General features: G+C 37.4%; 1 long non-coding RNA gene across 1 annotated transcript in view; it reads right to left on the reverse strand.

Moving 5' to 3' along the window:
- Window positions 1–13759: 13759 nt before the first annotated feature.
- Window positions 13760–25887, reverse strand: part of LOC138823272 (uncharacterized) — a 206267-nt gene continuing 194139 nt past the window's right edge. The window contains exon 3 of the long non-coding RNA XR_011370774.1: window positions 13760–13831. This is a non-coding gene — a long non-coding RNA (uncharacterized lncRNA). The remainder of the gene's footprint in view (window positions 13832–25887) is intronic.

The raw sequence follows: 25887 nt of genomic DNA on the forward strand, positions 1-25887 counted from the left end.
GCCAATTGTAGAACATTGTTCTTTTATGAAACCAGTGTATTTTTGTGCTATGATTTTTAACTCTTTTATTTGGCAATGATTTGAATTTGGTTCTCAAAACCTAATTCTGCACATGAATAATCTTATATTAATGAATCTATTTCTCTTGAACACTTTCCGCTATTATAAATTATACACATATTATACATGTACATAATATAATATGATTATGTAATATATATTATATACACTATGATATATATAACATATAATTACATATTATAATAAAGTGAAATATGTGTTCCAGTTCAGTATTGTGTATATATAATTATATAATATATAGTATGCATAATATATGTTATATATTATAGTATATGATACATAGAATTATATGTATGGGATTGAAAGTGTAATACATGTCACAGTCCAGCATTGCAACTTAAGTGATATAGTTTTATAGCTCTTTTTTATCCACTCTTTAGAATGATATCCACGTGATCAACAGGTTGGCCAAAGGTAAATTGATTTTATGGGGAAAGGGACATCATAGGGTTTGAAGACAGGTCCACATTGGGATTTGAATGCAGAGCCTCAAGCTAGTAGGCTAGTACTCTTAACAGTTGAGCTTTTTGCTTGTTTCTTTTTCCTATAGGGTCTCTCACTTTTGCCCTGATCATGATCCTCCTATTTCCTAGACATGATCCTCCTATTTCCTAGAAAATGATCCTCCTATTTCTGTTTCCCAAGTAGCTGAGATTATAGGTATTTGCTTTCATGCTTGGCAGAGGTATATTATCTTTTAATCCTACAAAAGTTGTGCTATTTCTCTCTACTATTTCTACTTTTTCTACTATTTCTCTCTCAAAACATTGGAACAAATGGCCAGTTGGGACTGCAGAGTTCAGTGGGAGTGGCATAGGGTGCTTGTTAACTTTCTGGCCCCATAAAGAGAGTTGCCCTGCTTCTGCTGGGTGGCAAGAGTTTACTGTATGAATCCACTTTTTCAAAGACTAGTGCTTTGGAAAAGTAGACAGAAAGAATTACCACTCTGGGGATGGGATGGGGTGGGGGACTTGACATGCACACGCTCCTTGAGAAAGAAGAAATATGTGATCTTATTCAGAGGAGAGCAGAGGAACAGATAGAATACATAGGAGCTGAATGAAGCAAAGGCTCCGTCTGACTAGGTCAGTGTGGGTGGGTAGATGATAAGAAAGAGCATTGTGGCAACACATTTGCAGATGGCTCAGTTCTCCTGCTTTAGAGTCACATTGGGTACTCCTTGTCCTGGGTACTCCTTGTCCTGGAACTGTTATCTCTTATCTGTCACATGGTTTTAATGCTTAGCGTCCATAACATCACTCTGTGGAGTCTTCCGTGACCTCTCTCTCCTCTATTAACATTCTGCTGTTAGTCTTAGTCCTAAAATCTATTCATTTCTCACTAACCACACATCACACTTGGTAACCGTTTAATCAATCTATTTCCTGTAAACTGGTGCTAAAGAAATAAAACTCAACAGATGACTTTCCTTGAGACTCTCACTTCTATATTCTGAGCACTAAGCAAATTACTGACAGTCAATGTGTGGAAAGTTTGTCAATTAATACAATTAACAATTTTGACAGAATGTGTTTCAGAGAGAAGAATTGTGAGCAGGAGAAGAGAGTGGAGAAGGTATTGTCTTCCTCCTCCTCCTCTTCTTCCTTTCCCTCCTCCTCCTTTTTCTTCTTTTCAGTACAAGGAATTTCTGCTTCTTGAGTTATTAGGTAAGTACTCAAGTACCCAAGCCATACCTCAGTACTTTTGCTTTTAGTTCATTTTTCAATAGGGTTTCAAGCTAACTTTCCTTGGACCAGCCTCTAATTGTGATGCTCCAGCCTCTGTGTCCTAAGTATCATATAACTGGATTTACAGGCACACACCACCATGCCTGGCAGGAAGAAGCCACCATTCTTGACAGAGGAATGAGTCTCCTTGGCAGGCATAAGTTTTTTTTTTTGTGTGTGAAAATACCATACAGAGGGGTTACAATTACATGGGAAGATAATGAGTACATTTCTTACCAAGCATTGTTGCCTCCTCCTTTGTTTTGACATTTATGAATTTCCTATATGGAGTCACCAGAATGGCTGACCTGGAATACTGGAAGATGGGAATGATGAATGAGCTTGAAAAGTTAAATTAGGTCTAGAATGCTGGGCTATGGGCTTTACGCTCTCTTCTTTGAGAAAGGGATAGGTTTTTTTTTGAGCTGGAAACTGATATTATTGCCCTTATATCATCTCATATCTTCAACTTACAGACTTGGAAGAGCATGTCTTTGCTTTAACTGTATCTAGTGTCAAAGCTATGCTCTTTTGACCAGACCCATGGACCTCAGAGAGAGTTGGTTGGAACCATCAGGAACCTTGGATTTCAAGTGAAATGAGTTCCAGTGACCTGCTGAGTCCTACAGTGTGAAGGTTCACATCAGGCCAAGCCCAGCATCTGAGATCAATTCAAGTCAACAGATTAAATGCCTCTAGGGTATGCTCAGCCCTGTGGCGAAATACAAAATAAATCAAAAGCAGGGTTCTCCTGCCTTACAGAGCTGAGAGGGTTGTCTCTGATGGAATTGCTCTGAGTGACCTCCTTACTTGACGGGGTACAAGGGAATCAGGCAAAGCCCTCTTCCTAAAGAGCTCACTCTATGAAGTGAGCTGCCACTCTGGGATCCAGGGAATAGCTCAGTGCCATTGTAGGCCCCTATGACTATGACAATCCTTTGTCTCTCCTGGTCTAGACAAACCCAGAGAGGCTGCATGAAAGAGCCCTGAAGAGTACTCAGCTTCCCAAGGCTCTAAATCTGTCTCTAAGAATCCATGGTTCACTGAGTTAGCCATTTGAACAGACAATGTGTTTCATCACTTTAAATACTGAGTATAGGTTAACTTTTCAATGATTTATCACGTGTCCATTGAATGCTAAACACTACGCTGGAGAGGCTCCCAATGTTGCCTAAGCATATGTAAGAAACATGAGAAAATCATGGAAAATATCTAGCCAACTACAAATACCTTCATGGTATTTTACATTTTGTGAGAGTCTGCAAACCTCCCAGTAGAAGTAGACTATAGGCATACAACGGATGTGGCATGTTAAAATTAGGTCATTGAGTTCTAAAATGGAGTAAACTATGTAGATAATGGTGTTTGCCAAGGTTTCAAGACACTATGGATATAGAGCTGAGTCTCTCTATTCCTAGTTTCATCCATGTAGAAAGACATGGGTTTCAAAGACCTTTGGCTGCCCTCATAAACCTTCTACTGTGACCACGCAGTGTTTTTGTGACTTAGTGGCGAACCCAACTGGAGGAAGGCTGAGCTGGGTGAGGAAGGGTGGCTCTGGAGACTTGGGGTAAAAATAAATAAGGAACTCCCACAGAGAGTCCAGGTCAGAGGATGAAGAAACAGGGTTGATAGTTACAAAAGTATGAAGAAAATGAAAATTCTTACTGCTGATACACAGGCAGTAATTGATGTCCAGCCTTTGGGATCACAGTTGGCCATGGAAAAGTGTAGCATTTGAATGTAGCTTTCCTGCTGGCCTCTGTGGTCTGGAAGCCCATGTTTGGTCTATTGACTAGGACCTCTGCTTGCATACTTCTGTAGCCCACAGGACTTTATATTTGGTTTCTCCTCATCCTTCATTTCCCGAGTCCCTTCAATCCTGTACTTTTGATTCTGATGCTATGACCAAAATTTAGGTGGGTCCTTTAATTTTTTTGGGAGGGGGGAGGGAGTCGGTCGTGGGGCTTGAACTCTGGGCCTGGGCTCTACAGCTCAAGGCTAGCACTCTGCCATTTGAGCCACAGCACCACTTCTGGTTTTCTGTGGTTGATTAATTGGAGAAAAGAGTCTCAAGGACTTTCCTGCCCAGGCTGGCTTTGCACTGCACTCCTCAGATCTCAGCCTCCGGAGTAGCTAGGATGACAGGCGTGAGCCACTGGCGCATGGCAGGTTTTTTTATTTTTTTCAAAGCTGAAGAGCTTCTTGATGTGCCATTGAAAGATGTATAAATACAAGGACTCTCCTTGCAGAATTCTCATTATTTCTGTGGCTCTCAGACGGTAACTTAAAGAGGAATATAAGCCTAAACCAGGAGTTTTCAACATCAGGATTCCATTCACATTTTCAGATTAGAGCAATCCTTGCCACACTGCTTGTGCTCTGCTGTGTTAGGTATGCTGGAACACCGTTGGCCAATCTATACTCACTGGGCACCAGCTGTATCCCTCCCGGGGTTCTGACAAGCAGACTATACCTTGATATTGTCCAGAGTCTCTTGAGGAATAAACCTACCCCTTGTTGAGAATACTGAGCTAAATCAATAAATGATGATAATGGCTTAAGCTGGCCCTTGATGACGCTCTACTCTCTGACATGGCTCCATCATGAAAGCATTATCTTTATTTTTGTCATGATTATAAATAATCCAAGTACGAAAACTATAAAAACCTTCAACTACCTAATTGTGTGTTATACACAAGGTGGCCTCACTACCTTCATACATTTCCTATCTAGATAATATACCATTTGTTCCTCAAAAGTAGGAGCCTAGGAAATATTTAAGTTAATAAATAGTGGGTGCTTTTTCACTTCAGGCCACTCAGTCTTCTTTCTACCCTACCAATCCCTTTTTACTCCATTTATTGGCACTCTAAGCCTCTAATGGAAGAAGGTGAACTCAGGAGACATTTGAACATCCCTCAGACAGTGGATTTAAAGCACAGAATCTTCTCTATGAAACCCTGCTAGTCTACATCCTCTTATTTGTCACGGCAAGCCATGTGGTTCTCTGCTGTATTGTGGATCGATTTATCTGATATGTTTTGTTTCGGACTTTTTTTCTCTTAACAGACAGCAAGTTCTTTTTGAGTCTAATACATGCTTTGATTCATCATCTGTATTCTTCTAAGGGCCTACCACAATGCCACACAACTTAAATAAACGCATATTTAAAGGAAGTGTCCTTATGTTTAAGGACTCTATTTATCTCAAGCCAGTTTTTCTAAAATAGAGGTCATACAAAGTTTTCACTTTTCCATGTCTAAATTTTTTATGTTTCCAAGCCCAAATGGCCAAAGGCTAGTTCTGTGTTATACCCACAAGAAATACTTATACATAATCACTGATTATACATATATTAAAGATAAGTATCATTTAAGCTGTTGTTGTAATGATTTATCAGTGGTCATCAAATCCATCTTAGATTTTCTTTTACTTATTCTTTTTTCCTCTTCAATAGCAATCAGATTTCTCTTAGAGTGCCATTTTACCTTAATTTTGAAGTTTGTATTTAATATAATTGTGATCTTAAAAATCAATAGAGAGCAGGGATGTTTCTTGCAAGTGAGAGACATTATCTATTAGTTCTTTTCACTTCCAGCTGACTCTAATGGATGGAGCTTGAATGGGAGTAGAAGGCCCAGGAGGCTACACTAGCTTGTTGGCCACTCTGAAGAGAAGAATAGTGGAAGTGCTTTCTCCGCCCACCTCCCACTGTCCCTTTCCAGGATAGAGGAAAGGAACTCTTCAAACTGGCTACAAACTGCACTTAGACAGGTCTTGAGGTCACAATCTGACACAGACGAGGGAGTACTGAGCCACAGTCTTCTTTGCACACCTCATTCTTCGGATAAAGGCCTATTGCACTTTGTATAAATCTACCCTAAGATCATGCTCACACCAAAGAACTTTTGTTCATGAAGTGTGTCAACGGTAAGTAATTGAATGGAGAGAAAGGATGATAGGTAGATCTATAGCTGGACATATAAATAGACACACACACAGAAGCCAGCTCACAAATTGCCAGTCTCTCCTTGAGCAACTCTGAGAAGTGCCAGCTGTTGGCTGACTCCCCCATGCTAGGTAGGTCAGAAGGATATGAGAACCCAACTATAAAAAATGACAACAAAATGTACCCTTAGTTGGTCCTAAGGAGTTATATAAAGCTCCTCTAATTGACCACATCAGAGGAGAGTTTGAACTTCTTGCGTGAAAACAACTTAGCATTCCTGGTGATAACACCATTTACAACAAGGTTTTACACTGAGTGTTCAAGAATAATAGAGACAGTATTTTTTAAATAAATGTGTTGCCACATTCAGGCACACTGTTTTCAAAAGCATCATCTGGTCTCCTTTTAGAAAGGTAGGTTGCTACTCTGCTGGAAAAGGGAGATTGGCTCTCGAGAATTTTTTTTCAATAAAGTGGCCAAGAGGGGATTTTTTTTGACTCTTGAATGATATATGTGTAAAAAGAAAAAAAGTTTCCTTTATAGAGAGAGGTACAAAAAGTATCTTTTACCCTGAACATGCTATTCAATGGAAGTGGTCTTTGTTAATTCGACTGAGCTTTGTTATGTTCACAAATTGAATTTTTTGACACCTGACGCCTCGAAACATTTGCTGTAGTGGCGACATTTATCATTATTAGCTTCATCTAGATGCTACAAATCATCGGAGAGAGTCTCTCTGGCAATAACTCTGTGTTTGGAAAAAGCAAACCTCACAAAATCTACGGACTAAGGAAACAGTATTCACAGGGGAATGAGAAATTAAAAACGGAATAGCAGGAGACAGAAATCTATAAAATCCGTGTTTCACTTCAATGTTCATTCAGATGTGAACTATCAATTAAAATACTTTATTAGTAGAGAACAATACTTTCTGGTTAATCATATTTTATTGTAGTTTAATATCCCTTAAAATTTGGACTCAAGAATATCTAAAGTTGCATGATAAGGAACTTTGATAAAACTTGAAATCTCCTGGAAAAATGTACCTTTATACCATTTAAAATGATCAAATGAATTCTCACATGAATTCACGGGTAAGTGACTGGAAGATGTTAGTGATGTTTATTTAGGAGACACTGGCCTGGTACACACCATCTCCCACAGAATATTCTGTGTGAAGTGGACTGGGAGTGGGCGGTTGTGCATCTCTGAGTTCACTGGCAATGACATTTCTTATCTGGTCAATCAGCTTTGGAAAATTATAGTTTATTATATATTATAGTTTATGAACAACTTTACAATTTTAATTGATTTCAACCACAAGATTTCAAAGCACTTTAACTTAAATCAGGCTCAGTCTATAGGTGCACAAGGCAGGTTCATGAGGGAGAGACGTACTACTACACTGTTGAAATCCAACATGGTCAAGGTCAATGAATTCTGAGTTGCTACCTCCACATAGGTTAAGAATATCAGTCTTGCTTAATAGAAGTCATTTCTGAGCTCTTAAAATAGACATTATCTACTACATTATTTCCCAGGGAAGTGGTTCATGCGTTCACACATTCAGTAGATACTTACAGAGTTCTATGTACTTGATGTGTATTATTCTGACAGTGTCAGGGAGAAAGAAGAACACTGAATGATTAGTCTTTTCAGTAATGGAGTTCTCACATTTCTACACATGGAAAGTGAACATTCTGTAATCCATTGTAACCTGCCTGTTTATCAAGCTATTTACCTCTAACAATCTCCCCTGAAGTTAAACTTTCTATTTGGAACCTAACAAGAAAGATGACTTTGGGAGAAAATTGGCAGTTGGTTACAGTTCCTGGGAGGTAAAACTTTCAATATTTATTATGTCTCCCTAAATTGTCTCATTTCGGTGATCAGAGGGGTAGAAGGTAGCTTTCTTGAATTGTGACTGCTCTGTTGTAAAAAAACCTACCATTGCCCATTCTCTTTTCTTTCTTCTGCCCAAATATGATTTCATTCTATCTCAGTAAAAAAAAAAATTGTACTAGAATATAAGAACATTGAAAAGACCTGAACCCTATTCAGGATCAAAATGGAAGTTCAAAAGAGAAACCTGTTAGAGAGAGTTCTCTTATTTAATAATGATATCCAAATAAATTAGGATATATAATTTATTATTTATCATATATGCAGATGATCCTAAAATGCACACTTTATTGAAAATTGAAACATAAGTACCTTAGTTTATTACTCAAATGTTGTATTCATAACAATACAGACGTATATTATTTCCATTTTACTGATTTAGAAACTGATATAGAAATGAATGAATGAACATTTCCAGATTGAATTAAAAAGCGATGGGGCTGTAATTTTAGCTATTCAAGAGGCTGAGACATAGGATCAAGATACAAAGCCAACCTGGGTAGACAAATCTGAGAGATTAACTAGCAAAAAAGCGGGGCTGGAGGAATGGCTTGAGTAGCAGATTACCAGCCTTGACCAAAAAAAAGATAAGGAAAAGCTCAAGGCCCTGAGTTCAAGCCCTAGTACTGGGGGTAAAAATGGAAAGGAAGTGATGGAAGCCTTCACTCCAAAATGACTTATCATATAACCTTGCATTATAATTTTTACTTCTTATCTATTTTTTTGTGCCACTGCTGTGACTTGAACTCAGGGCCTGGGTGCTATTCCTTTGCTTTCTGCTTAAAGCTGATGTTCTATCACTTGAGCCACACACCTCCAGTTCCACCTTTCTCCTACTTAATTGGAAATAAAAGTCTCACAGACTTTCCTGCTCAGTCTGGTTTCAAACTGTGATTGTCAAATCTCAGATTCCTGAGTAGCTAGGATGTCTATTTACTTACTTTTTTATTGATGGGAAAACTGAACACTAAAGGTATGTATATATACATAGATACATAGATAGATATGATTCATGCTTTAGTCATCTTGCTCTGCAGTTTCTTATTGCTCTCTGATTATGACACTGTAAAGACTCATCAAGTTGGGCCACATGCTGTCTTATGTATGGTATGGTCTCAAAGAGCTAGTGGGAAATAATGGAGAGTCTTCCCTTATTCCAGGGATGTGTTTCCCCAATGTTCTTGGCTCTTGCCATAGTACAGAGGGCAATCAGAGTTCCTTGGGGACAAATCTTAGGAGTGAAAGGATACTGGGGCAAGCACAGAGCTTTTGAGATGCTGGAGTCTTACCATGTGGTCTCAATTCCTTTTGTGTCCTCCACAAGAATCTCACTTTCCATCTGAGTAGATCTGCCTCTGTGGAGGTTCATGACCAAGTCGCAGGTCATGCACCTGTGCAGAAACCTATTTGTTATATCATTTTACAGTCTGGTTCCTATCTAGGTGCAAGAATAATTACACTGTTATTTTTAGGAGCTGGGACATATCTATAAACTTAGCTTTATGAGGGAAATGCTGTATATCTGACCTCTGACCAAAGGCCAGTCATCTTCAGAATGATGCTTTTTCAACATGCTTCAGAATAAGTTTGTCAACCACCCTTTTGCATGAATTGTTTTTTGCCATTTCTTACTATCTTTTGGACAGCCCAATAAATCCATTTTTGCTCAAACTAGAACAGTAAACTTACGGAATTTTAATTCACCATTATAAAAGCTCAATCATCTAAATAAGGGGATTTTTTCAACTGACTATATTTATTCTCACATAAATTAAATACTTTAGCAAGGAAATCTATTCATATTCTTAAGGTTTTTTAGTGTGTGTGTGTGTGTGTGTGTGTGTGTGTGTGTGTGTGTGTGTGCGCGCGCACGCACGCACGCGCATGTGCGTGCATGCGCATGCATGCTTGTCCTGGGGCTTGAACTCAGGGACTTGGTGATGTCAATGAATGTTTTATTGCACAAGGATAGCATCTTTATACCTAAGCCACTGCTCTACTTCTGGTGGTTAATTGGAGATAAGACATTGGACATTCCTATCCAGGCTGGCTTCGAACCATGACATTCAGATCCCAGCCTCTTGAGTAGCTAGGATTACAGGCATGATCCACTGGCACTTGGCTAGATTTTTTTAAAATTAGGGCTAAATGCTCCTTGGGCTTGACAGAATATTGACAGGGACGTTGTATTGAGAGATCCTCTCCTATAAAGTCAAGCACATACATTTAGCAAAGCATTCAGTCAGCCGGGACACCTCCTTGGCTATAGATTTCTTAACCCTTTTTAACATCAGGCCTATACTGTCTTTCCCTCATTGTCTCAAGCCCAACAAAAAGGCCCTGAACCACATTTCTTGTTTGAGACTTAGCAATAACTCTTGCTTATTCGGGAGGAACCAACTAAGTAACACAGTGAAAAATTACCACAGTGTCTCACAAATTTAAAACTCCTTCCCCTTTGCTCTAAATGCTGTGTCTGCAAGATACCAAAGCCTCCAGATGAAAAGTAAAATCTGTAGTCAGCCACTCTGATTTTTTGTTCTACAAGACAACAAGCACAGAGCTACTTATAATCATCCGAGTGGTTCCCAGTGTTTTCTGACATCGTTAATGTATGCACTTTCTTTCATCTCACCCAATTTTTCGATTATCCACCTAAACACTCATGCAATCAGCTTCCGATCCCAGTTGAAGGTAAAAGGAACTATTCAGTTCTGCTTTGGGTTAATACAGCAAGAAAAAAAATAACAAAATGTATATTTAAGTCAAAGGTTTTGTGACTGTGTGTTGAGTTCCAGGCCTGGGAATGGGTAAATCTCACTAATGAAAATCGATCGTCTTGGCTTATCTGTGATTTTTTAAAAAATTATTGACAGCCTTCTGCCCCCCACCCATTTCTAGAGCAGACCGTGCACATTTTATTTTTTCATTTTTTTTCCCACCAACTCTCTGATATGGTACTGAGACACAGTGCCAGGAAAACTATATGGTATTTACTTCTCTGTCACTTTGGCCAAACATCCTTTTATAATTTTTTTTTAATTTAGGAAGTGTTTCAGAGTCTTTTTTTTTTCTAAAGGCTTCATTAAAATATCTGAGTACCTTACGAAAAACAAAGCCAATTAACTATCAAACTGAAAAGCTAGTGAGAGCATTTACATTAAATACCTACCCATTGTAACTGCTCTGAATCAGAACAGGTAAACTCTAGACACCTGGTTTAAATGATAGACCTGAGGGAGTTTCTTTTAATGTTTTTTTTTATCCTTTTATTTGTGTTGTTCATTTGTATGATTTTTCTGTTTCTTTTTATGGTTTTCCTGGATTGGAAAGTCAGAGGTTGTCCTGGTCCGAACTAGGATGAGTTTGGAGTTGAAGCTGTTATGAATCCTTATTGATACCTGTGTTTCTGTGTGTTTTATAGGCAGCAGCCTACCTACATCACAGAACACAAAAAGTTATCTTTCAATGTGCATCTCAGAGGAGCACTAAAACATTCAAGTTTATATATTAGCTATTAAAGACTAAATGCTTGTCCTAGAAAACCTCCCAGTATGGGAAGAGTGGTTTTCATGAATTGGCAAGAGCAGGGTTTGAAGAGAGGATACTTAAAAGACAAGGGGAGGTTGACATGTTTTATGACAGTGACATTCATGGGAAGTGCTTTTTCTAAGGTGAAATGCCAGAGACCCAGAGGAATTTCCTCAACAATGGGCTTCAGAGAATCAAGTATTGCTTTTGCCCTGAATATTGAGTTATACTTTTACAGCAGAAAACACACAGGTGATTCTATTTCAGCTTGGAGTGTCTGACTCCCATTAGTAATAAGAAGAGCTGTGTACCTAATTCCTGGAATACTTCAATGATAATTTATCCTGCAAATCTAATTTATTTGAAGGCTACTATAAAATTATACAGATAGGTTTTTCAGTATGTGATTTGTCATGATTCACATGAATGAAAGAAGTTAGGAGACACATTTGAGAAACTTATTAGCCAAGCAACTTAGAATATTCAGTTCTTATCTAAGATAGGGGTGTGTGCGTGTGTATGTGTGTATATGCACACTCACATATATATCCAATACATTTAGGATCTTTTTTTTTTCTATCCATGGTGTACAAAGTGTAATTCCAAAAATCTTAGAGAGGATTTAAAAAGAACAGTGACGGAGGAAAATGTACGGCAGTAAAATATTAAAATCTACTTTGTGTTAACTATTTTATCTTAACAGAAAAATCTCACCATTACCTAAATTGAGACCAAGGGAAGACAGATACCCTGCATGCAGGAGATGGCACACAATGCAGCCATTCATTACGGAGCTTTATTTTAGTTTTGATTAATTACTCGCTGAGCATATGAGTATGTGCATACGGATGCTCGCAAAAGCACTTATTAAAGAACTCTCTTATCACATTTTTTTCTGAGACACCCTTAGGGGAAAACTAAGAACCAGAGCCTGAGAGAGATATTAAAAGAAAACAACAGTAGTTGCTGCTATTTTTTAACCCCCCCAAAAATCACAGTATCTTTTTTTAAAAGCATCTTATTTTCTCTTTTTTCTTTTTGTAAATGGGAAAGCAAAAAGGCCTCTTCCTGCAACTGCTAAATTTGTGTCAACTTTATATACTTGTTTTGAATATAAATTAATTCAAATCTAGTAACCTAAAAATAAAATACTATCATTGAGAAAACTGTAGTGACTGCTTTAGACCTTGAAGATGCAGACCTGCACTTTAAGCCTGTGTAATAATTTTTTTCATGTTAAACCACATGTCATCTTTGAATACAAAGCAGTGAGAAGAAATCTGACTGGTTACCAGTGGCTCATGTTTATAATCCTGGCTACTCAGGCTGAGACCAGAGGATCAAAGCCAGGCAAGCAGACAAATACAAGATACTCTAAGTGACCAGCAAAATGAGAAATGGAGGCATGGCTTGAGCAGTAGAATGACAGTTGTAAAGCCTTGCAGGTCCTGAATTCAAGCCTCTTCACAACAACAACAAAAAAGAAATCTCCTAAGTTGCTATTTTTTTCATGGAAAAATGTTATTGTTTTCTATTCGTTTTCTATTTTTCTAATCTAGAAAGCCCTTTGCTTCATGGAGACTTTGGTATTAAATTTTGTGTTAGAGGAAGAAATAAAGTATCAAACAGAAGACTAGAAAATTCCACTCATTTTATTAAGCCCAAAAAGTCAGAGACTTCCTGAATGATTTATTCTAGGAAACAAGGTCTTCTAGAAATATTCCATCAAACATCCTGAATAGAACACTTATCAGATTTTATAGTTTTTTGTTTTGTAGCATTCTCGTAGATGATACTTTCGTTTTGTGGAAATCCTTCAGAATAAACTTTAAATGAGTCTGTTCACAAGGTTCAAAAGCTCTAAATTACTCAGCCCTAGGAACCATTGAGAAAATGCACTGAACTGTATCAAGGAGAGAACAAAAAAACCAACCAACCAACCAAACAAAAACCAGGTACAAGTTTCCTTCTCTCAGGTTGTTACATAAGAGCTGCTCAGAAAGGATTAAGACTTCCAGAGAATAAGCGAACTCCCAAACAAATCACTTCCAAAGAGGTAGAAACACACACACACACACACACACACACACACACACACACACACACACACACACACACACACACACACACACACACAAACACACACACACACACACACACACACACAAACACACACACACACACACACACAAACACACACACACACACACACACACATCTCTATAATCTGTTATGCCTGGCCTATGTCATTCTAGCAGCAAATTCTCTGGTTAAAAAGCACAGCATCTATATTTTAGAATGTCCCCATGCATCTAATTTTTCCAGTAAAAGAAAGTTTATGAAACTATTATTGCGTTAATAAGATCAGAAACACTATAAAATCAGATAATTACATTGCTTGACTGTTCTGCCTATAACAGATTCAAAGTGGTAAATGGAATTATTGGGATCCAGTGTCAATGACAGCTTAGCCAAAGTGACTTACCTCATCAACACAAACTACTTGTATATATTAAAAAGCCGTTGTACCTATATTCATTTTAATTCCCAAGTCTTACCTTTTCTTCTACACAAATTTTCAGTTCCCTGGCTGTCGCAGAAACTCTAAATCACTGTCTCAGAATCAATCGTAGGAGATCTAGAATAAGATAAAGAAAATACATGAACCAGAAGAATATTTAATTGGAAGTTTTGTGTGAATAATTTTAGTTCTGAAACTTTTCAAAAAATTAAAAGCTGTATGATCACCAAAGGTATTGCTGAATTATGACAATTAGATAGAAAAGATGATTATAATCAGAGAGAAAGTCTTTGTATTGTCTCTGGGCAGAATGTGAAGGGAAAATTTATTTTATTTGTCCATGTGGAATCTTTTTTTTTTTTTTTTTTTTTGCGTTGTTGTAATGGTTTGTAACGAAGAAATTCGTATAGCGTATTTATCTTCACAAAATGTTAAGGAATTGTTCCAAACTACCATCTTTCCACTTTGTCTAAAGCCTCTCCTACCTCTAACTCTAGGGCTGATTCCTACTACACTTTATGCAAACTAGGTCAAGGGTATGAGGTTCGGTCTTCCCCAAGCCTAAGATTACATTCATTACACTGTGAAATTTATAAAGTGTTTCTTTTTGTTGCTGAGGAAAAAAAATTACATAACACGCCTATTTTCTGTGTGTCATCTAATTGTTTTGAGCCACAATCCTACCTAAAATAAAATAACTTTGAATTTCTAATTTTAGCAGTTTAGTTCCTTAGGGTAATTTCAATGGATGAATTAGGGAGTTCAATTTTCCCTTCTTTTTTTGTTTTTTCTTTCTTACCCTGTTGTATGAACCAACTAACAAGACAACAACGAAAAGAACAATAATATATATATATATATATATATACCTATGTATAAGCATAATCTAGGAGAGAGATTTTTAATATCATTGATATAATCACCAGAAGATGAGAAATTTGGAGAAAATAAACTTATCAGAAAGTGGGTATGGTTTTTAAATATACTTTGAGAGACAAGGTCAACCTCTGGTTTATATATTAATTCAAATATAATACTTAATAGATTAATTATAATATATTAATTATGATGTTAGTAGTTATGGAGTGGATGAAACTTTCCAAGAGATGGGAGAAAGTGGTCTACAATGTGAGAAAGTACCTACACCAAGGATAATATTTGGGAAGAAAAGGAGGCAGTAAAAGAGAAAGGGGGACAGAGGGTTGGTACCAGGTTAAAGGAATCACTTGAGATTCTGTGGAGAGTCTTGGGGGAAAAACAAGTAGTTCTCAGTGAACCGTGCTGCAGATAGGTTTAAAAGGACGAGGCCTGTTGGAGGATCATAGGATTTGACCTCCAGGAGTGCTTGTACAGAAAAAAGACAGGTATTTTGGTCAGATGGAGAACTGCAAAAAAAAATTCAGGTAGCAGACTGAGGACAGCAGTAAAGAAAGACTGAGTGCTAAAGAAGAGGGTGTGGTTGATTAACTGAGATAAAGAGTGCACAGGAAGGAAGTCTTTTTTATGTTTGCTGGTCCTAGAGCTTGAACACAGGGTGTAGGTGCTTTCTCTGAGCTCTTTTGTTCAAGGCTGGTGCTGTGCTATGTGAGCTACAGCTCTACTTCTGGTTTTTTTGATCATCAATTGGAGATAAGAGTCTCACTAACTTTTCTGTCTAGGCTGACTTTGAACCTGGATCATCAGACCTCAGCCTCCTGAGTAGCTAGGATGACAGGTATAAGTTACCTGCATCTGACAGGAAGTCACTTATTTTAAAGATGTACAGAATAGAACATATGGCTTCTGCAAATGAGAAGGGTGGAAAACAATTGGAGAGGCTGGTTAGGAAAAATGACTAAAAAAATTAAAAGAACATAGAAGAGACAGAAGCCAGTGGCTCATGCCTATAATCTCAGCTACTCAAGAAGCTGAGATTTGGAGGATTATGGCTCAATGCCAAACTAGGCAGAAAGGCCTTCCAGACTCCTCCAAAATAACCTATAAAATTCAGGCAGGAAGTGTCTCTTAAGGGGCAGAAGACCACCTGAGTAAGCATGAGTTTATGTGTTCAAACCCCATTGCCAGCCACAAAACAAAAACAAAACAGCAAAAACTCAAACCCCCACAAACACAAAAAACTGTGATGTGATCTAGGGAGACTGAACAGAAAGTAGCTTTGTCCTGGACATAATTGGGAACATTTTCATGATCTTCTCAAGAAACTCTGAAGGATCATGTTGACAAAATAAAGTTTGCGCAAAGTGAGGATTTACTTTGCAAAAAGCTGGCATGTCAAGGAGGCATATAAACCCCACAAAATGGTAAAGAAATTGATGGATGGCTTCAATGGATAGATGGATTGAATAATCACAAATTGCATCACTGATTGATTTAGTCCACTCCCCTCCCTTCTTCTCTTACTTCCTTTTTTCTTCCTCCACTCCTCTCTGCCTTCCTTCCTGGTCCTATTTCCTCCATTATTGATTTATTAACAGATATTTATGGAGTGCTATTCCCCCCCCCTTCTTTTAGGCATTGTGCCAGAACCAGCAGAGAGGGAAGAGAAAGTGGTTTTAAGATCAAGGATTTGTAGAGGAGTTAAGAGTGTTTCTGGCTACATTTTTTTTTTTTTTTGCCAGCAACAACACTTACCTCTCCTAGGCTCTCTGATATTACCACATACTTTTGTGTATATGTGTTCAGATCACTTGAGAGATGTTACAACATCATTCCTGCTTCTCTTATATCTCACTTTGAAATTCAATGGATTTTTTTCACACAGTGAATATATGAAATAGGATGGCGTGTGTGTGTGTGGGGGGTGGGTGTGCGTGCGCGTGCGTGCATACATGTGTGCACACAAACACACATACTACAGTGTGTTCATTTGAAAACCTGATAATCTTTCAGTATCTCTCACAGTAAGTGCTGTGTAATCAGGAATGCTGTTTGACAGCAGTGTTGCTGGTGTACAGCACATAACTACTATGGATGAACCTAAGTGGAGGAAGCTTTCTAAAAATATCAAGGAATGAAGAGGAATAGATGAGGTATCCTGAAATTGGAAATGGATTCTTGAGGAGGGAGAATAGTTCAAGGCTGGTATGTGTCAATCTACATATGTCGATCAGTATTGTCTTATTGAAAGAAATAAAACAACAAAACTATCTTCCAACCAAGTAAATAGCATTCCAATATCCTGAGGCATTGGTGTTTGAGTCACTGTGTGTTGGAAAGTGCACGAAGGTAGTGTAAAAGCACACAATGTCATAAACATAGTGAACCCATAGAATTTTCAGAGTTCTATTCATTCTACCAATCAGGAATTCCAGGTTTTGTTTTCATAAATTCTAAAATTTCAGAAGCTACAGTTTGTTGCCTATTCTGAGGCTAAATACTAAATTAAAATTACAAGCGAGACAATTAAAATGCTATTAATTTTGCTGATCCAAATAACATCACTTAAATACTTCTCTGTTGCAACTTCATTGAGCTCATTTGTTTATCCTGCTGACACTTTACATAACAAGAATTTGGCAATTTGGGTCATGTTCCCATCCTTTCAATCACATGTAAATCAGGAGTGATAAAATTTAAACTTTGGACATAACATGCAAAACAAAAGGATTTAAGGAACAAATCAAATGTTGAATTATTTCCAGGTTAGAAGCAAGTTTTCAAGTGTCACAGTATTTGAGATTTTATAAAATATCTTTGGAGATACTTTCATGCTGTCATTAGATGAATTTGAAAGGCGTTGTGCCAAAGAATGAAGATTTATATTGCACCTGGAACCTGTTAGTCAGCTTCCTTCAAAGCCCATATTGGAGTAACTGTGCATATGGCAGAGTGAACAATGTTAGACATTTTGAATGAACTAAGTACAATCTGTTTTCTACTACTCATCTTTGAAAAAAATCATATATATATTTGTAGGCTTTACTTTTGCAGCTCTCTAGAGGAATTTAAATAAGTATTCTTATTTTCTTTACGTATCTCATGCTTAATAATAAAATATTTCCTTTTGGAAATCAGTGACCTCAAGATCCAGTTACTACTCCATTTTTGAAAAAAAGAATGAGTGTGAATGAAGACATTTTAAAATATTTTTATGAAGGACATAGACCATAAAAGACACTGCAAACAGAAAATACATAAATGGATTACCAATCATCAAGACCCACCCATCCCCACAATAGGTTGTGAGTGTTTTATCCAGTTTGGTAATACTATTTTGATAGTTTTGTTCTCAAGCCTTTTCTCTCCTTCCATCTCTTAACTTTGACTTGGTAGATGTATTTTTCTAGACATTTAAAAAGTTTTCATTCATATAAGCAAAACAAACACACAATAAAACATACATGATTTTTTTGTTTCCTTTGGCAAAGAATTTTTGCTTCTTCAGGAAAATGATTAGTTAGAATTTCTGATCCTATGTTTTCTTTCTGACCAACCTTTACTCTTTCAAACTCCTTTCTTCAGTGTTTTCTTTATTGCTCACACCACACTTGAACAATAAAATGTTTAATCCGCCTGCAACATTGTCATGCCCTCTCTTAGTGGAATAAAATAACTTGTACAGTAACAGCAGAGAATTCGTTCTCTTGGTAGAATGTATCTATTTGTTACCCACATTATTCCTTACCTCCTGTAAGGTCTTCGCTGGGCCATGCAGGCTCTGTGCAGACACCTCCCTATCTCTTGTCTAAGTTTCTGTCCAGTGTCTGTGTTACCTAGACAACTGGCACACCTGGAAGTAGTCACCTCCCCCTCCTGGTAGGTTTTATACTGGGCTGCCTCTGTTCACGCCTCCCATCTGAGCCTCCCATCTGACAATAGGGGGGTCCCACACCCTGAGGTCACATCCAGATCCAATGTGGCCACACCTTTCCCCCACCTGGCCACACCTCTTCCTGTACCTGGCCTAGGTAACTCCTGGCTCAGGGTTGGGTCTCCTCTTTTTGGCCAAGCCTCTCCACCACTAAGGGGGGGGGGGGCGACGGGGGCGGTGGCGCAGCAGTTTGGTAAATAAACTTATTTTCTTTTCCTGCTTGAATTCCTCCTGGTGTTCTCTTCATCTGCTACCTAATGAAACGTACCTATTTAATATACCTTACACCTCCACTGGTCTTGGAAGTCTTCTGAATTATTTTATTATCAATATATCATGTTTCTGAGAGAATGATAGCCAGTGGATTACCACTATCACAGACTTTTCTATTTACTATTTACAACTATAAATAAATAACAGTAAGTGGATTTTACTATTTACTATTTACAACTATCATGGATTTGATATTTACTACAAATTATAAGAAAAAAAACCCAGTTCTTTTAGGTTTACAAATATACTTTCTTTGTGGTGTATTTTTTACAAAATACTCCCTGGCCATGAAATGCTTAAAACAAACACACAAATAAATGAGCAAACCTTTTCACCAGGTTCCAGGTTAGAACCTGCTGAGATACAATTTTCCATACTCAGGGGCCAATGATCCGTCAAATGCACTTAAACTCACTGGTGTCATAAGCCAGAAGGGGTCAGTCAAAAATTCCTCCCTATGATATAATCTATGTTCAGAATTTGTCTGATAAGCAGGATGGTTCCATATCTTTTTTTTGATGATGAAAAAGCTAAATGTATCTGCTTCTTAGAGGAGGGAAATAATAATTCTAGTTAGGCAACTGCACAGCAAATGATTCCAAGTCACTATTTACCCTCTAGACATATTCTCAGATTCATCAAGCTTTAGCAAACATAAAAGATTTAAAAACATATAGCAGCAACCCCAAATCTCAAGTGTCTTATGACAAAGCTGTTAAGTATTTTTATATGCCTTCATGATGTGTGGAGTAGAGTGCTGTTATTGGTAAGTGGAGATTGGAAAAAAAAAAAAAGTTGAAAAGAGGCACATTTTCTTACTTAAATAAATGGAAGCCAAGAATAACTTTCATAACGTGCTTTAAGTGCCATTTCAAACCCCCCAAATAAGCTGAAACAAATAAACCACTCCTCTCATTTTGATGTAGATTACTGCTTAAACCAAGGTATGTGTTCTTAATTTACATGAAAGGCAATTAGGTCTGCTGTGGACAGCACTCTGAAAAATGCATCTGCTTAGGGCATGCTTTTCTACTTGAAAAAAAAAAATGACACTAAAGCATTTTTCCTTCCTTTACCCCTTAAGCCACTATTCACTTTGGGCCAGATATGTTATTAAAAGTCTTAAACTGATTTGAGTGAAGGATTATTATGACTCTTATACTTGCTTAAAGTATGTTTCAAAATTATTTTTTGATTCACACTTTAGCCCCAAGTTTGATATTTCATGCTATTTGGTATTTAAGACATGACTAGAAAGTGGTATTTTTTTTTCTGTTCTAGAATGCTTTATGAACAAGCGAGGCATTGAAAATACAGAGGAAATAAATGAGCAGGAAGACAGCAGAGAACCATGGCAGGAATATTTATCTTAAAACATAAGTTTGTTAACCTTAACCCATTTTTTAGAATCAATGTATCTTTCTGTAGGAGTTGAATGTTCAGTGCTTAACAAGTTCTTCTGTTTTCAGATTTTTTTCCTTAATAAAGATGATACAATTTCATTTCAATAAGCAGTATTTGGAGGAGAAAAATAAGAGACTGATAACTATCAGCCCTTTCATATTAAAATTTTTCCATGCAAACTTTTTTGTGTGTGTCCTCTTTGTCTGCTAGAACATTCTTAGATGGGGAAGCCGTGATTTACAAGGCAAGCTCATTCTTGGATTTAAAGGGTACAGAGTCTAGACCGTTAAGCCAATTTATAAATGCATTCAAATCATAAAGTTTGATAATTTTTCCCTGTAGTTTTATAGATTGAACCTAATGCCTCATGCATATTAGCCAGTGCTTCACCACTGAGCTATGCCCCTATCCTTTAAAAAAAAATTTTGGTATTGAGATATGTAACTTTTCCCAGGTTACAAAATTGGTAAGGATTCTTCTGCCTCGACTTCCTGAGTAGCAGGAATTATAGTCATGCAGCAAATAAATTGTTTAATTGGAAAGAACTATATTCTTTGAAGGATAGAGCGAAGTTTGTTCTAATCTTGGGTATATTCTAAATAATTGGGGGATGTGAGATGTGTCAAATAAGCTGATGGAATGAGGTGGGGTAAGACTGTGGAGAGATTAGGATGGATGGCATGTGTGGAGGCTCAGTAGGGGAGGACACTGGTATGAAGGGGAACTCACAGGACTGATTGGTAAAGCAGAATGCTGTGCCAGATGAGGCCCAAGAGGTGAGTTGGCAAAGCCTTGAGACAGCTGCTGTCCTGGGATTGATGGATACCATTGGAGGTTTCAAGTTGGCTCCTCAACTCAAATGATTACTTCAAAAGATTGCTTTTTAAAACATAGCTAAGTATGCTATTGCCAAAGGTTCGTGGCAGCTCTGGATCCTTTTATACTAGAGTTGGTTGGAGATACTTGATTGTGTACAAAGCCTCACACAGTTAACTTGTTTGCTCTATTCAGGTGTCTGAGATTCATGCAACCAAATAAAAAAGCCCAAGTCAAATATATTTACACTAACACATTTTCCAGAAGAAACGAAGTTAAGACTACAGTTTGATTTGAGGTAAAATGTCTACTTGAGTGCTTTTTAACCTTGCTCTGCTTTTTATTGTTTTGCAACAGGACACAGATCTGAGTTCTGTTTCAGTCTTTCAACTGCATGATTTTGTAGTGAAAACCACTCTAGAATTTGTTAGCTTTAGTTACACGGATGGGATTGGTCATAACATTTGGAGAACTGAAGACTCTCAGCACATGGGAATAGAGGGAAGTATTCACAGCATCTTGTCTCATAGGAAGGCTGGCCTGGATGGGGATTGGATGAAAGGAAGCTTTTGCCAATGGCATTGCCTGCAAAGAATCAGGCCATGAGACAGCAAAACAAAACATAGCTTTGGTGATTCAGAGGAGACTTGCTGGGTTTTTATTTAGTTCTGCAAGAATCCAGAGTAGAAGGGTGGATCTCCAAATGGAGGAGGAAGGTTGGTATAGCAGTAGGGTAACAAGGCGGTCTGCAGCCATAGAAAACAAAACATCCACTAAAGCTCATTATTACATGAGAAGAGTTCCAGAAATATAAAAGGCAATGTTATTAGCCACATAATTAGCTCAAGCACGCAGACACCTAAATCCAAATAAGATAAAGCTATGACTTTTTCTGTGCAGACACTGCTGTGTTACAATTCTGTGCAATCATGGGTGTCGAAGGCAGTCAATGTACCATAGTAGTCATTACCACTTACTGATTGGATGATTCTGGAAAACTTGCTTAAGTCTTTCAAAGTCTCTAATTTTATTTCCAATGGAAACAGAAGTAAGATTTTTTTCCACAGGGATGTTGTAGAGTGAAACAGGATAATATACAACACCTGATACGAAGTCATCACTCATAAACATTAGCTCTTATCCTAGTTAAAAATTTGTGGTAAAATGTAACTTCTCCTTCTCTTGGTTTCCCAGCTGGAGAAATATCAGAGCTATCAGAAGCAACAAACTGTTCAACTGATTTTATTTGCACAGTATAGTCTGAAAGACCACTTTGCGAACATGGAATACTCTTAACAATGCAGTGAAGGGTTTCATCTAAGTTAGATAAATATTATTAGCCTCATTATATAAAGGTCAGAGTGAGGCATAGAACTAAAGTAACTTGTCAAAGAATGTCAGAGTTTGAAACAAGAATTCTAGTTCTCCTAGTTCCTAGGAATACCGGTAGACAACAGCTTTCTGAAAAAAAAAATTCTCATGCATTCAAATCAATTCAAACATCCAAATGATTACAATTTAGCCAATTCCTTTGCTCCCCCACCCCAAGCTCATAGTTAAGAAAACAAAATACTACACATTTGTGAGATTGTGGCTTTAGCAAACCGTGGTGTAGAGTTACAGAGAACAGAAAGCTAAGGATTCTCTGAAGAAATTTACAAAATGACCAGCAGACTGATGCCATTCAATTTACTATCACATAAATTAATTAATATTGAAATTCCTAAGAATTATTCCCTGCTAGTCTAGACAGACATAGTATTTTATCTGCATATACAGACCAAATAAAACTCATTCGGAATTAGATCTTCCCTAACTCCAAATGAGCATATTACATGCGATGCTTGGGAAACTGACAACCTATTTGTTTTTCTGCCTCATCATGAATTTCTGTGCTTTACATTAACATTTGATATAATATTATAAACTCCATACATACCTTGCTCAGTAACTCTAAGACCTTTGTTATCTTTATTTTGTTTTTCCCCCTTTCCACATCAATTCTAAAATGGGACTTTAGCTTGTAAAACAGAAAAAGGAGATTTTTTTTTTGTCACACTCTCAAAAATATTCCTGGGCTCACAGGAAATTCCGATGCGGATGTAAGTCTGTTATTTAAATCAATGTTATGCCAATGTATAGGATTTTATCACTCTGTCGCCTTGTTCTCAAGCAAAGTACAGTGTGTAAAAAAAAAAAAAAACAGCATACAAATTCCTGAAAAAGATTGCTTTATTGTATGGGGCTATATTTTGTTTAAGATTTAGGTCTCTGCTTCTTATCTAAGTAAGGGGTATCTATGTTATGTCTGGCTGTGTCTGTGTTTGGTAATGTGCACACAATTGAACTAGTGTATCATGTAGCAGTGATTCCTAAGGATTATATTGTCCTTTCTAAACAGCCCAGCTATTTATTATCTACAAGTAAAGAATAATGCTGCTCTCTCAATACAATGGGATTTTTAATTACTCTGTAAAACCCAGTCCAAGAAAAAGTCAATTTGGGCATGTATATCAGGATAGCTCATTTTCACTAGGTTGAATATTCAAAAGAAGCTCTCACATGTCCTCTATCCACCAAACTTCTTGTTCTTCTCATGTCTTTGTTTTGGCAGCATGGAGCAAACACATGTAGTAGTATAGTGTGATGGTGACAGCTACAGGCAGGAGGCCAGGGAGGGGGCTAGGAAGGAACAGAAGCTCAGGGGAAGGAGTGAGGCAGAACAACTGGCAGTAGGGGAAAGTAGTAAAAGATGGCTAGTCCAAAATCTGCTTTGTGCCCTGTGCTGGTGGCTCATGCCTGTAATCCCAGCTGCTCAGACAGTTGAGACCTGAGGATTGTGGTTAGAAGCCAGCTTGGGCAGACAAATCTACAAGGTTCTTATTCCCAACTAACAACAAAAAGTGGAGGTGTGACTCAAGTAGTAGAGCAAAGAAAAGTGTCAAATGAGAGTGCTAGGCCCCGAGTTCAAGCTCTACTACTGAAGAAAAACAAAAACAAAAACAAAAAAAACAAAACCCCAATGAACCAACCAACCCACAAAAAACTTTGCTTTTTAGTCTGAAAGTAAAATTAGAAAATGGCCCAAGTTTCCATGGCCTTGCCTTGTTCATATTTGGAATATCTGTTAACTGTAAGGCAAAGATGAGAGGACATTTGGAAGACTTTATAATTAATAAAACCCTGATAAAAATTCACAAAAAATATGGAACATGCCAAAAAGCAATGGTATGTTTTATGCTTAATATATTTTTGTATTAAAAAAGGATTATTACTTTATTTCATATAGGAACAACTCTGGAAAAATTTTCTAAAATGAATACTAACAAATTTCAAGATCATTTATTAGAAAGGAAGAAAGCAGACTGGTTGGGAGTATAGTTCAATAGTAGAGTGCTTGCTTAGTATGAACAAGGTCCTAGACTCATCCTAATTACCAGAGAGAGACAGAGATAGAGAGAGATAGAGACAGAGAGACAGAGACACAGAGAAAGAGGAGGGAGAAAGAGAGAAAAAGAACAGAGAGATAAAGAGAAAAGAGTCTATTGAATTTATGCATGCTAAGGCCTATGTTATCAGTAAAGGAATTATTTTTAGTTTTTGATATTATTATTTAATGGTATTAGAGTTTGGATTTAGTCATATAGGTCCATGCTTTGTTAAACAAGACAAGATTGCCATTACAGACATGAATTTGGCTAGTGGATCTTATCACATTCTTCAGTCACAATTCAATCTTGTAATTGCTCTGTTCTCAAAGTCCCACTGAAGCCAATGGGAAAATTAGGCAGACTCAAAGAACTTAATTGGAAGGCCTCAGATGATAAGTTGTATAAAGTGGTTGTGAAACCTCCCTTTACAAATATGGTCTTAGGCAAAAAAAAATTTAAAGAACCAAGATATGCCATGCTGACTTCGAAGTGGACGCTATATTGTCTTCCCATGAGAAAATTTAGCATGGAGTAGAACTTTTCAAGTAGAGGAAAAAAATGCTTGACTGTAAGACTGTGGGCCAGGTGATCAGAAGACCTTAATTATAGCACTAAAAGCCTGGGAAATTTTGGTGATGAAGAAACATGATAGAAACATAGGTGTAAATCATCATTCATTTATACAGTCCATTTCTACCGAATACCTTGTCATCTGAACAAATACCCTATTGCAGGAGAAATGTTTCTCTAGCAAGACAGGACTCAAAGTATTCCACATGAAACTAGGCCATCAGAGAAGGAACTCTCAACCATTCAAGTGTTTGTCAGGTTCATGTTTGATAAGAAATGTACTCACTACCTTACCTGTGTAACTGTAACCCCTCTGTATATTACCTTGACAGTAAAATTAAATTTAAAAAAGATATTGTTTATTGATACAAGTTTTATGATATCAAGGGTTATAGAATAAAGCCTACATTTTTTTGTTTGTTTACCTGGGTGTTGAACTCAGGACCTGGGCACTTTGAGTTTATTGTCCTCAAGAATAAGGCTCTTCCATTTGAGCCACAGCTCCATGCTGGCTTCTTTGTGTTTAATTGGAGAAAAGGTCCTCACAAACTTTCCTGCCTGGGGTGGCTTCCAACTAGGATCCTCACATCTTAGCCTCCTGACTAGCTAGGATTACAGGTGTGAGCCACTGGTGCCTATCAAGCCTACGTTTGTAGGATGATTATTTCTTTTCTAACCTGCTAGAGACCAAATATGACAAATATAGTAATCTTTAAATTTTAAATTATGAATTTTAAAAGGCAAAACAATGAAATTACTGAGGTTTCTGAACACCTGCAAAGGAAATGACTGTGTTGGGTGATAGCTGCCATTTTATGAAATCTAGTAAGAAGTCCAAATGGAGGAAAAACAAAGATGTTCAGGATGCT

Source organism: Dipodomys merriami, unplaced genomic scaffold (genome assembly GCF_024711535.1).
Source record: "Dipodomys merriami isolate MVZ:Mamm:240054 unplaced genomic scaffold, mDipMer1.0.p SCAF_12, whole genome shotgun sequence".
NCBI lineage: Eukaryota > Metazoa > Chordata > Mammalia > Rodentia > Heteromyidae > Dipodomys > Dipodomys merriami.